The sequence below is a fragment of the Salvia miltiorrhiza genome, chromosome 2 (genome assembly GCF_028751815.1).
Source record: "Salvia miltiorrhiza cultivar Shanhuang (shh) chromosome 2, IMPLAD_Smil_shh, whole genome shotgun sequence".
Classification (NCBI taxonomy): domain Eukaryota; kingdom Viridiplantae; phylum Streptophyta; class Magnoliopsida; order Lamiales; family Lamiaceae; genus Salvia; species Salvia miltiorrhiza.
In genome coordinates this window covers 29907921-29919056 of record NC_080388.1, presented here as the reverse complement: position 1 = coordinate 29919056, position 11136 = coordinate 29907921, and the positions used below count along the sequence as shown (strand labels likewise).

The 11136-nt window shown below is 38.3% G+C and overlaps 2 pseudogenes; one reads left to right on the top strand and one right to left on the bottom strand.

Moving 5' to 3' along the window:
* Positions 1-5275: 5275 nt before the first annotated feature.
* On the bottom strand, positions 5276-7814 carry LOC131008265 (protein DETOXIFICATION 12-like; annotated as a pseudogene).
* Positions 7815-8743: 929 nt separating this feature from the next.
* On the top strand, positions 8744-10491 carry LOC131013258 (L-2-hydroxyglutarate dehydrogenase, mitochondrial-like; annotated as a pseudogene).
* Positions 10492-11136: the final 645 nt, after the last annotated feature.

Sequence of the window (11136 nt, the reverse complement as noted above, 5' to 3'; positions counted from 1 at the left end):
CCTTTTGCCAGATCTGAACTTTACAGAGCTGACTTTCAGCTCTGTCATACCTTTGCAGAGCCGAACTTCCAGAGTTAGCCAATCCACGCCAGAGCTGAGATAACTTGCAGAGCACGATACAGTTGGACTTACCTTTGGATGCACGATTCTATTTCCTTAAGAGTCCAGTTTTGAAGCCGAGTTTGATGCTAATTAGGGTTGAAAGAAGTCTATAAATAGGGCCATACTTTTCATTGTAAAACTTAACATCCTTTGCCCTAATCTTTAGTTTCCGCTAGGCAGCCAAAGTTTAGGTTTATTGCTTTCATAGTTCTAGTTTCGATTTCTGTTCTTAGTTAGTTTATTATAGTTCTTTCAATTTATGTTTTAGTTAGTTCTTCGTTTAGAGTTGTAATCACGCGACAGGCTGCTTCTCGAGACGTTTTACGGTATTTTTTAATCAAGTTTATTTATTTGCTTTTACTTGCTTTCTTTAAATTATGCACTTTTAATTATGCAATTTAGTTTATGCGTTTTTATTATGCTTTCCTTTAAATTATGCAATTTAGTTTCATGCTTAGTAGATTAGAAGCTTTTAATTAAAGTTATTTAAATTCAACTTGCCTAGTTAATTCCTTTACTTTTATGCGTTTAATTTTGCCTAGGGTTTTATAGTTTATTTCGTCTAGATAATTTTAAGATTGAGTTTTAGTTAAGTTTAATTTACAAGCTTTAGTATATTCCTTTTCGCCTAGTTAATTCTTAAGTTTAAGTTTCTAGTTAAGTTTAAATTCCAAGTGTTAATTAATTTTACAGCTTTTAATCTAAGTTTACTTTCCAAGTTTTAGTTAATAATCCTGAGTTTACAGTTTTCTCATGACATAATTAAAAGCCCTTAACGATCTTCCTTGAGAGACGACGTTGGGTTAACTTACCATTGCTAGAGTGTCCTTGTCCTATTGCAAGTCAATCTAGAGGTGTTCTAGTTGAGTCATTTGGCATCATCAAAAAGGAGGAAATTGTTGGGAAAATAATAGAAATATCATATCCTTATTTTGATGATTCCAAAACACTTAGTTTATCTTCACTAGACTAGAGTTATTCTATACTCAAGTGTTAAAGTCCATATTTGTAGCTAGACTGAAGACTGAAGACTGAAGATTGAAGTATTGAAGGCTGAAGACCAAAACTCAAGACTGTTGACTCACACTAAAGGACACGTATACTGAAGTATCAGTGTTAGGAAAACACTGATACACGCCACATTGGATAAGTAGACTGTTACTGGAGTAACGAATCAGCTGAAACCTTGGACTGATTCTCTATCCCAAACTAATTCTCAGTTTAAGGTTGTCTCATTCATTTCAAATGAAGCCACGTGGAAAGCACGTAAGTACAACCGCATTTAATACAGAGATATGCAGAATCGTTCTTCATAATACAGAGTTTTCCCTTCCGTGCTGCTTTATTCTGCAGCACCCTCTCATACGAAAAGAAGGACGGTACCTTCTACTGTTTAGAAACGACGAAGACTGAGGACCTTAGCCCAAATTCAAATCTGATTCACACGGCATAAATCTGAAGACTGGCCTCCTCCAACGGATCTATCTCAGAACGTTGCCTATAAATAGAGCTCAAAGATCAATCTCAATCTTCACCGATTCAACACACAAGCTGAAACTCTGTGGAACTCAAGAGCCAACATTTTCACTACACAAAGTTTGAATCGAAGAACAGAATCCCTACTATTGTAAACTATCAGTCATAACTGATAACATTTATTCTCTTAGTTTTTGTAGGCAATACTATCTTTACCCTAAGCCTTGAAACTGATTACTGAGATCCTGTTATCAGTATTCCTAGTTGGATATTCGAACCCCTTTTCAAAGAGAGAGAAAAGAGAGTTTGAGAAAGTGTTCGAGACAGTTGTCTGAACATTAGTACCCACAAACTAGACGTGTGGTTTACTTAGCACCAGTAAGCTAAGGAACAAAAGTCCAATAGGTGTTGGCACTGAAAAGAGTTTTTCAGTTGTAAGGTTTGGTGTGCACCCGTAAGCATGACCCTAATCAATTGTCAGTGTGATCTACTGACAGTGGACGTAGGAATCAGTATTCCGAACCACGTAAAAATCTGTGTGTTCTTATTGCTTTCAATTTTTCAGTCTCTATATGCGTTTTAAATCTGACATACACTGAATACTGATAACCTAAAGGATAAACTCTAAAACTGATACTCTTTACACTAAAGGTTATTTCTTAAATCGCTTCCGCAAAAGTGTTATCAGTCTAACTGACAAGTCTTCTGACAGTCAGTAAGATTGCTAACACTACTCTGATTTAAAAACTGAAAAGGTTGCACCCTTAATTGAACTTCAGTTTGTTGATCAGTTCCTCACATTGAAGTTACCTGACTAACTCATAATCAGCCTTAACATTTTCCTAAACTGATTATATCACTCTCTGACCAATACAAATATTTTTTTTAGAATTATTATTCATTTTCTTAGAATTAAAAATGTTACTTGATTTAACTGGATTAACCAATAATCGGATTGAAAAATTAAATTATTTGATATAGGTTAGAGGGAAATTCAGTTTAGCGTAGATGTGAAAATTCTAAATTTAAGTTATCTAATTCAATGTTTTTTAATGACGAGTGTACCACAATACCAACATTGAGAAGGTTGAAAATTCTAATTGTCTATTAATAAGATGATTTTCTTAACACTAACATTTATATATAAAATAAATATAAATAAAATAAAATTTGGCTTAATATATTTAAAACTAATTCATATTGATATGTCTGCATAAGTTTTTTGTTTATTCAACGTGAAAAAAATATTTTTTTTATTAAATTAATGACAATACAAATTGACCAATTAATTTATAAGCAATTTTCGCTGAGTATATGCTTCTTTATAGCTCTAGACGAGATGATTTTCAAAATTCACTTTTTATTTTTAAAACTCCAGACGGGATAATGTTAAAAAGTCAGAGGTGATCTATCAAACTTCATAAGAGATGTACTCACAACTCAATTTTGGTTGCAAACAATATAATGCTTACAATATAGAAGTGATTTGTCAATCTCCAAACGAGATGATGCGCATAACTTAAATTCGGCCTTTTAAGCTCTAAACGAGATAATGATTAGCAGTCAACTCCGGTATTTCAAGCTCTAAATGAGTGGTGCTTAGTGCTCAGCTCCGGTCCATCAAACTAAGGATGAGATGATGCTCACAAGTCAATTATGGTCTTACGAGTATTTTGGTTCCAAACAATATGATGCTCATAAGTTAGAATTGGTTTGTCAAGCTCCAAACTACATCGGTTAATTTCGACATTTTAATATTCAAATGAGATAATGTTTAGTACTCAGCTACGATCTTTCAAACTCCAAATGATTGATGCTTAAAAATTAGCTCCAATCTATCAAACTATGGATAAAATGATGCCCACAAGTCAGTTATGATTTTTCAAGTTCCACGCAAGATAATGGTCGCAAATCAATTATGGTCTTATGAGCTCCAAATGAGATGTTGCCCACAAGTCAGGTTTTATTTTTAAAGCTGCAGATGAGATGATACTCATAAGTCAAGTCTCATATAACAAGCTTCAAATAAGATAATGATTAGAAGTTCGACATACAAAAGTCAAATGTGATATTTCAAACTACAAACAAGATGATGCTCAAAAGTCTTGTAAGGTTTGGATGAGATGATGTTCACATATAAGATGTGGTCTTAAATTATACTCCTATAGTAAATTTATACTATGATTAATAAGAAATACGATGTATTAATCCTTCCTCATATCCCATGTCAAATACACCTAAATATTTGAGTGGATTTGTAAAATGTCTACTTTCATATTGTAAAGATAAAAGAATGTCCACTAAAATAAAAAAAAAACTTAAAAAATGTCCACTGTTACCAAATTGCCCTTCACATTAAAAAAAAAATGTCCACTTCATTTTACCTTTAAACACTACCCCTTTAAAAAATCCCGCATTTCACAACCAGTCGAATTCACAACCAAAATTTAGTTGTGAATTAGACTGAATTCATAACTAATCGAATTCACAATTTGAATTTAATTCACAATCAGAATTTTTTGGTTGTGAATTCACAACCAGAATTTTTCGATTGTGAATTCACAACTAGTTAAATTCACAACCAGAATTCTTTTGTTGTGAATTCGACTGGGTGTGAATTCACAACCAAAATTTAATTCACAATCAGAATTTTTTGGTTGTGAATTCACAACCAGAATTTAATTCACAACTAGAATTTATTTTGGTTGTGAATTCACAACCAGTCGAATTCACAACCAGAATTTAATTCACAACAAGAATTTATTTTGGTTGTGAATTCAAGTAGTTGTGAATTTGAATTTTTAAAGTTTGAATTCACGACTAAAACTAGAATTTATTTTGGTTGTAAATTCGAGTTTTAGTTGTAAATTCATAGATTTGATTGTGAATTCAACAATATTAAGTTGTGAATTCATCGAGCTGGTTGTGAATTCATCGAGCTGGTTGTGAATTCATAGATCCAATTCTGAATTTAAAAACATAAAGTTGTGAATTCATAGATCTGGTTGTGAATTCAAGAATATTAAGTTGTGAATTCATTGATTTGGTCGTAAAATCAAATTAAAATGGAGAAATAAGAAGAACATGGCGAAATAAGAGAAATATTAATTAGATTGGGTGGAATTCACCATCACACATCAATTCTACTCATCATTTTTTTAAAACACAGAAATCCCTCAAATAAAAAAAAAGAAACAAACACTAACTCTTCTAAGAGCATCAACAACGGCGGGTGCAATGGCGGGATCGAGCCCGGCCTATCGCACCCGCCAGCGTTGCCGAACCCGGGAGCGATGGAGAGGGAGCAAGCGGGCGCACCGGGTGCAAAGGAGGGGCGGTGGCAACACGCGCCCCTTTTCAAGCAAAACAAAACTATATCAAAAATAAAATTAATCCATTGCACCCAAGTGGGTGCAATACCATTGCTGGAATGGGTGCAATAGAAGTGGGGACCACTTTTATTGCACCCAACAAAGCTCACGGTTGTTGATGCTCTGAGTAAGAGTCGGGCGTTCAATATGTAAATCAACATATTTAAATTAAATTTCCAACTAATTATGGATTAAACTTTGATCCTGGACAAACAACACAAAATAGTTAGATATCACACTCCAACTCAAAAAAGGCCAGACATCATTGAAATCGTCCTGGAAGGAGTTGAATAAATCTGCATTGGCCAAGCAGTGGACGTCCAAAATTAGCCTCTTTGAGCGGCAGCTGCCGCACCAAATTGTGGATTTGGCAACACTCCTGACAGCAACAGTATTATCTCAAAAGACCACCATTCCAAGCTGTAAAAATACTATATGAATTTAAGACCAATCCAAATTTGAAAAGATAAAAACAAAAATGAAAGCAAACTCAAACTCACCATACCATGGCAGCAGATGGTATAGCAAGCTGAAAGAATTCCCTCATGGTGACAAGCACATCCCATGACAAGGGAGCTTGTGTTTCTCGACAGGCAGGCGAATACATAACATAAAGCACAAGCAGAACAACATTAAACCAAGAGGATATGGCTATGGAGATAGCAGCTCTAGAAATTTCCGAGATGGAATATGAATATGAAAGCCCAACAGAGAGGTAGCTGGAAGCACAGAGATGCTAATGAGATCCAAACCATAGGGAAAATAATGCTCTGGCTCTGCAGGTAACGAACAATGCACTGAAGAAATGCGTAGGGGAACAGCGTTGGGATGAGCAGGATTGCAAACTTCCCTACTGCAGCTGAAATTGAAGGATCTTGGACCGTCACAAGCAGCACTCTCTCCGTCAAGATGAAGACGAGATAGAGCTACAAAAAAAAAACAGATATATGATTGCACCATAAGTAAGACTTCCCACTCTTTTGTATTGCTTAGCACCGTATGCCTGGCCGCATAGAGTTTCCAGAGCACTAGATATCCCAATCTGCACAGTATCATTCACTTAATTAACCAACATCTAACATATCATTCTATTCTACATGAAGCAAAGCAACCAAGTTGTAGCAACTGGAACTATGTTACGTATAGCTAGAGATTTAGGTTAGTGTGACCAGATCGATGGATAGAACATATGATTGAGTATTTAAAAGATTATGTGATCAACTATAGGTTCAAAGTAAATGATACAGTATTTTGTATCTGTCTAAGCATCCTACCACACATATTAAACACTCAATATACTTGGATGATGAGGCAATGCCTTGTCAATGTTGGTTTTGAGTGTAGAGTTATATATAATCTTTCATTTTGGGAGGTGAATTCGGTGGCAATTCCTAGAAAGCACAAAAAATTGATAATGAAATTTGGAAATGAATAGATGAAAACTTACAACGACACTGAATCCGGTGACGTTGCAAAGAGAGGTGGCGATGGAGGCACTGGAAAGGGAGAGTTGGTCAACGTGGCCGAGCATGAACATGGGCGAAACCTGCAGTAGAAACTGCGACACCGTCACCACGATCATCAGCAGAACGATCCAATTCACACGATTAACCTCCGCCGTGAAGGCGATTTTCCTCGCCGCCGCCGAATGGACTCGAGAGTTGCGAGCTCCGCGTCTTGATCCCGAAATCGCCCGACGATTGATCATCCACCGGCGAAATTGAGCTGCTAATCTCAGGAATCTGGACCTTCAACTTCGATCCGAACAACAACAGTCTATTAATCGACATTGAGAATTTGCAGTCGCCGTCGCTGCCGCTCCGATCGTCGGCGATCGAGTCAATTAGGGTGAGCCCGATCGATTTGTTGGCAGCGGCGAAGTCGTAGTGGGAATTGGTGGCAGACGGAGGCTAAAGTCACGGCGGGGCGTGAAGTAGGAGATGGCGGAGGCGACGAGGCCGGGTCGGCGGTGCTTCGCAGTGGGGGGTGAAGTAGAAGATGGCAGAGGCGACGAGGCCGGGGCAGAGACGACGAGGCCGGGGGCGAAGCAGGAGATGGAGGAGGTGACGAGGCCGAGGCGGCGGCGCTTCGTCGGCGATCGGAGCTCGAAGGGAGGGAGGGAGAGAGAGAGAGAGAGAGAGAGAAGGGGGAAGGGAGTGTACCGTGAGGGAGAAGAGAGAGAAAGAGAGTGGAGAGAGAGAGAAGAGAATGAGAGAGGAGAAAGATGCTGATGAGGAGTAAATTCTGCATCAATGTTGTGCTTAGCAATACCAGAGACATCTCTGCCGAGGAGCAGAGCAGAGCAGACCCCAGCTTTGCCGATGAGCAGAGCAGAATAGACCATAGCTTTGCCGAGGAGCAGAGCAGAGCATGCCGAGGAGCAGAGCAAAGCAGACCCCAGCTCTGCCGAGGAGCAGACCAGAGCGGACCCCAGCTCTGCCGAGGAGCAGAGCTACCCACCGCCAGAGCAGAGATACCCAGCCCTGCCAGAGACAGAGACAGAGACAACATGACAGAGCAGAGCTATCAGCCCTGCCAGAGCAGAGCTACCCGCCGCCAGAGCAGAGATACCCAGCCCTGCCAGAGACAGAGACAGAGACAACATGACAGAGCAGAGCTATCCGCCCTGCCAGAGCAGAGCTACCCGCCGCCAGAGCAGAGCTACCCAGCCCTGCCAGAGACAGAGACAGAGACAGAGACAGAGACAACATGACAGAGCAGAGCTGACCGCCTTGCCAGAGCAGAGCTGCCTTCCTAGCCAGAGCAGAGCTACCAGAGCCAGCCCTGCCAGAGCGCAGAGCTACCAGCCAGAGCAACCAGAGACAACCTTGCCAGAGCTAACTTTACCACCGAGTTGGGCTTCATTTCTCTGCTTCATGGGCTTTAGGGTTAGGCCCAATTAGTTATCTATAAATAGAAGGTTTAGCATTAGCATGAGGGGGATCAATTCATTCTAGCACTTCACTTGTAATATGTAAACACTCTCAATATAGTGAAAACACTCGAAGATCACCTGTGGATGTAGGCCTTAATGGCCGAACCACGTAAATCTTGTCTCCTTCATTGCTTTCTAGTTTAGGTGTTGATATGATGCTTTATCAGATGCGTACCTGGAGAGAAGGAGAGAGAGTACATATTTTTAAAGGAGGGTATTTCTGTCTTTTCAATCTAAAAGTGGACAGTTTTTATTATTTTTATCTTAGTGGACAATTTTTATCTTTACAATATGAAAATGGATAGTTTTATATATTAACTCTAAATACTTTTCTTCTTATTTTTCTAAAATCTCCAACCTCACATCAAGTTTTTATGAAATTTCATCAAATAAAAACTTATATAAAAAAGCAATTTATTTTAACTATCAATAAAAAAATTAACATATAACTAACGAAAATTATTGAGATTATTATAGTTTGAAATGTACCATCAATTTATTTTGATCAGATAAAATTAATTAAAAAATAATTTATATAAAGACCATTCTATATACTCTCTCCGTCCATCAAAAATAGTCATAGAAGGGGACGAGAAGGGTTTTAATGAAAATGGTTTAATTTATTGTAAGTGGAAAAAATATCTCACTTTAAAGATAGTGTTAATAGTAATAATTCATTGTATAGTGAGTGGAGAAATGGGCCACTATGTGATAGAAAGTTTCTAAAAATGAAAAGTGACTAATTTTTGTGGACATCCCAAAATGATAAAAATGAATTATTTTTTGTGGACGGAAAGAGTATTATAATTATAAATAATACAATGATAATAATAATGTAAAGTGATTATCGGTCCATGGATTACACACTAGTTATACTACGTTTCTGTCTTGTGTCTTGATTGGGATGATCGATCAGTTGTTGTGATGTTTCTGTCTGAATTTAATTTCATTTTTATTGGATGATTTATCGCTAGAAAAACGAAAAATATGAGACTCAACAGCTCAATCAAGATTTCCCGGGCCCTTATGTGACATGTCGGCGGCCGTGAAAGATGGGTGGATTTCCGGCAGTTTGGAATCTGTGCCCAAGGAAACGGCGGAAGTGGTAGTGATAGGCGCCGGAGTGGTGGGCGTGGCGGTGGCGCGAAGGGCGGGGGGGAGGTTTTGGTGGTGGAGTCGGCGCCGACTTTTGGGACTGGCTCCAGTGAAGTTATTCATGCTGGTATTTATTATCCTCCGAATTCCCTCAAGGTAATAACATTTTCTTCTTTTTAGGTTTTCTGATTCCTGATTTTATAAAATATTCGCTGATGGGAACTGATTCTTGATTTTGTGAGTATTGCAATGTCTGAAACTTTAAATCATTTTATGTGTTTAAAGGCATGTGAAAAACGAGGCAAGACATTCTGATATTGGTATTATGTGGATGGAAAAGGGAGTATTTCCCATGAAGAACTTGCCTTGGATACCAATGTGTATTATTTAGCCTATATTTATGGGGGAAATGTTGGCTGTGAATGTGAATATCAATGTTGTGAAGATTTTGTTATTGTGGCTATATGTCTGGAGACTATATTCATTCGGGTTGTGAATTTGCAAAGCAGGCGAGTTTGTGTGACAGAGGAAGGCATTTGCTCTACGATTATTGTAGAGCACATGGCATTCCTCATAAACAGATTGGCAAGCTAATTGTTGCCACTCGGCCTTCAGAAGTTCCCAAATTGAGTGAGTTGATGAGTCGAGGGCTTGAGAATGGAGTCGAACACCCGTTTCTGGGATCATTGATACCCGTTCTTTGATGCTCTCGCTGCTGGTATGTATGTATCACTTCTATCTATTTTTGTGAAGAAATAAAAACTTTGTTGTGTATAAGGTTTGCTGTTTTTAGAGTCACATTGACAGGAATGTAGCATTTAAGGGGAAGCTGAGAGCCATGGAGCCATCTTCTCTTACAATACTAGTGTCATTGGTGGTAGATACAAGGGAGGCCGGCTGCAGCTCTACGTTTGTGAGAGCGAGTCCCTTAGAAACTGGGACGGCGTCTCCCTTGAGGCCTGATCTAATTCCTAGTCCCAGAATTGTTGTGAACTCTGCCTCTTGCCAGGAGGATTCACGGCCTAGATGATGGTATCGTCCCAACGCCCTACTTTGCTCGTGGCTGCTACTTTACGTTGGGATCGCCTCCCTTCCAGCATCTCATCTATCCCCTACCGGAAGATGGTGGGCTCGGGGTTCATGTCACTTTGGATTTGAACGGCCAGGTGAAGTTATGTCGAGTGGATTGATGGTGTGGACGGCATCTCAAACTTCCTCAACTTGTAAGATTTGATTCTAGAATGTTAATATCCGGAAACCATGCTAGAAATGATGTTTTTGTGGGCCACTGCAGACTCCTAGTGATTTTATAGTGATAGCATAAGCATGTATGAGTATGAGTTGTTTGGTGTGTATGAGAAATGGTAATGAACGTGCAGGGAGAGAAGATTCATGGCGTACGACCTCTTTGGTATCGAATTGCAGAGCATGTTGTAGCTCACATGAATGAATTACATCATTGGGTTGTTATTTGAATTACCACATATCTCTACTACTATAGAATCTTCATCACCAACGTTATCTTTTCATCTTTTATTTGTGATTCTGATGTTACAGGAGGAGAGGAGTAACCTATAAATTAGTTCATTACATGATGATTAAGAATTGAAAGAGTTAAGACTTGTGTTGCTGAATCTATACATACCAAATTCTTACTTTCCAAAAAACAGTACATAAAGAGACTATAAAAAACACCATTGACAAACAATGTGATCATGTAAGCCAAAATTTGACACACAGTAAGAGTGTGATTACTTTGATGAAAAATGAGAGAAAATATATATTTTCACTTCTTTTTCCACTATTTTTACATATTTATTATAATAGAGAAATTTTTTTTTTGGTTGAATTTTGATTAGACTTTGCACTTTCACCGTTGAATTTGTGGGAGATTCTTACGGTAGAACTCCTTTTCTTTTTGTTGCCGAAACTGTAGAAGAGAGAAATATAGAATGAAAAGGTGAAAGTAAAAAATAAAAAAATTTGTGAATGAGATAAGATAATGCACGCTAACAATAAGATAATGCACGCTAATAATATAAAAATGAATTTTTAAAAAAGAGTGCTCCGAGTGGCGAGGACAATGAGTGACCGCAAAGCATGTGTCCAAACATGCCAAGCAGCACCACCTTCAAACCACCGGTGGGGTAAATCAAC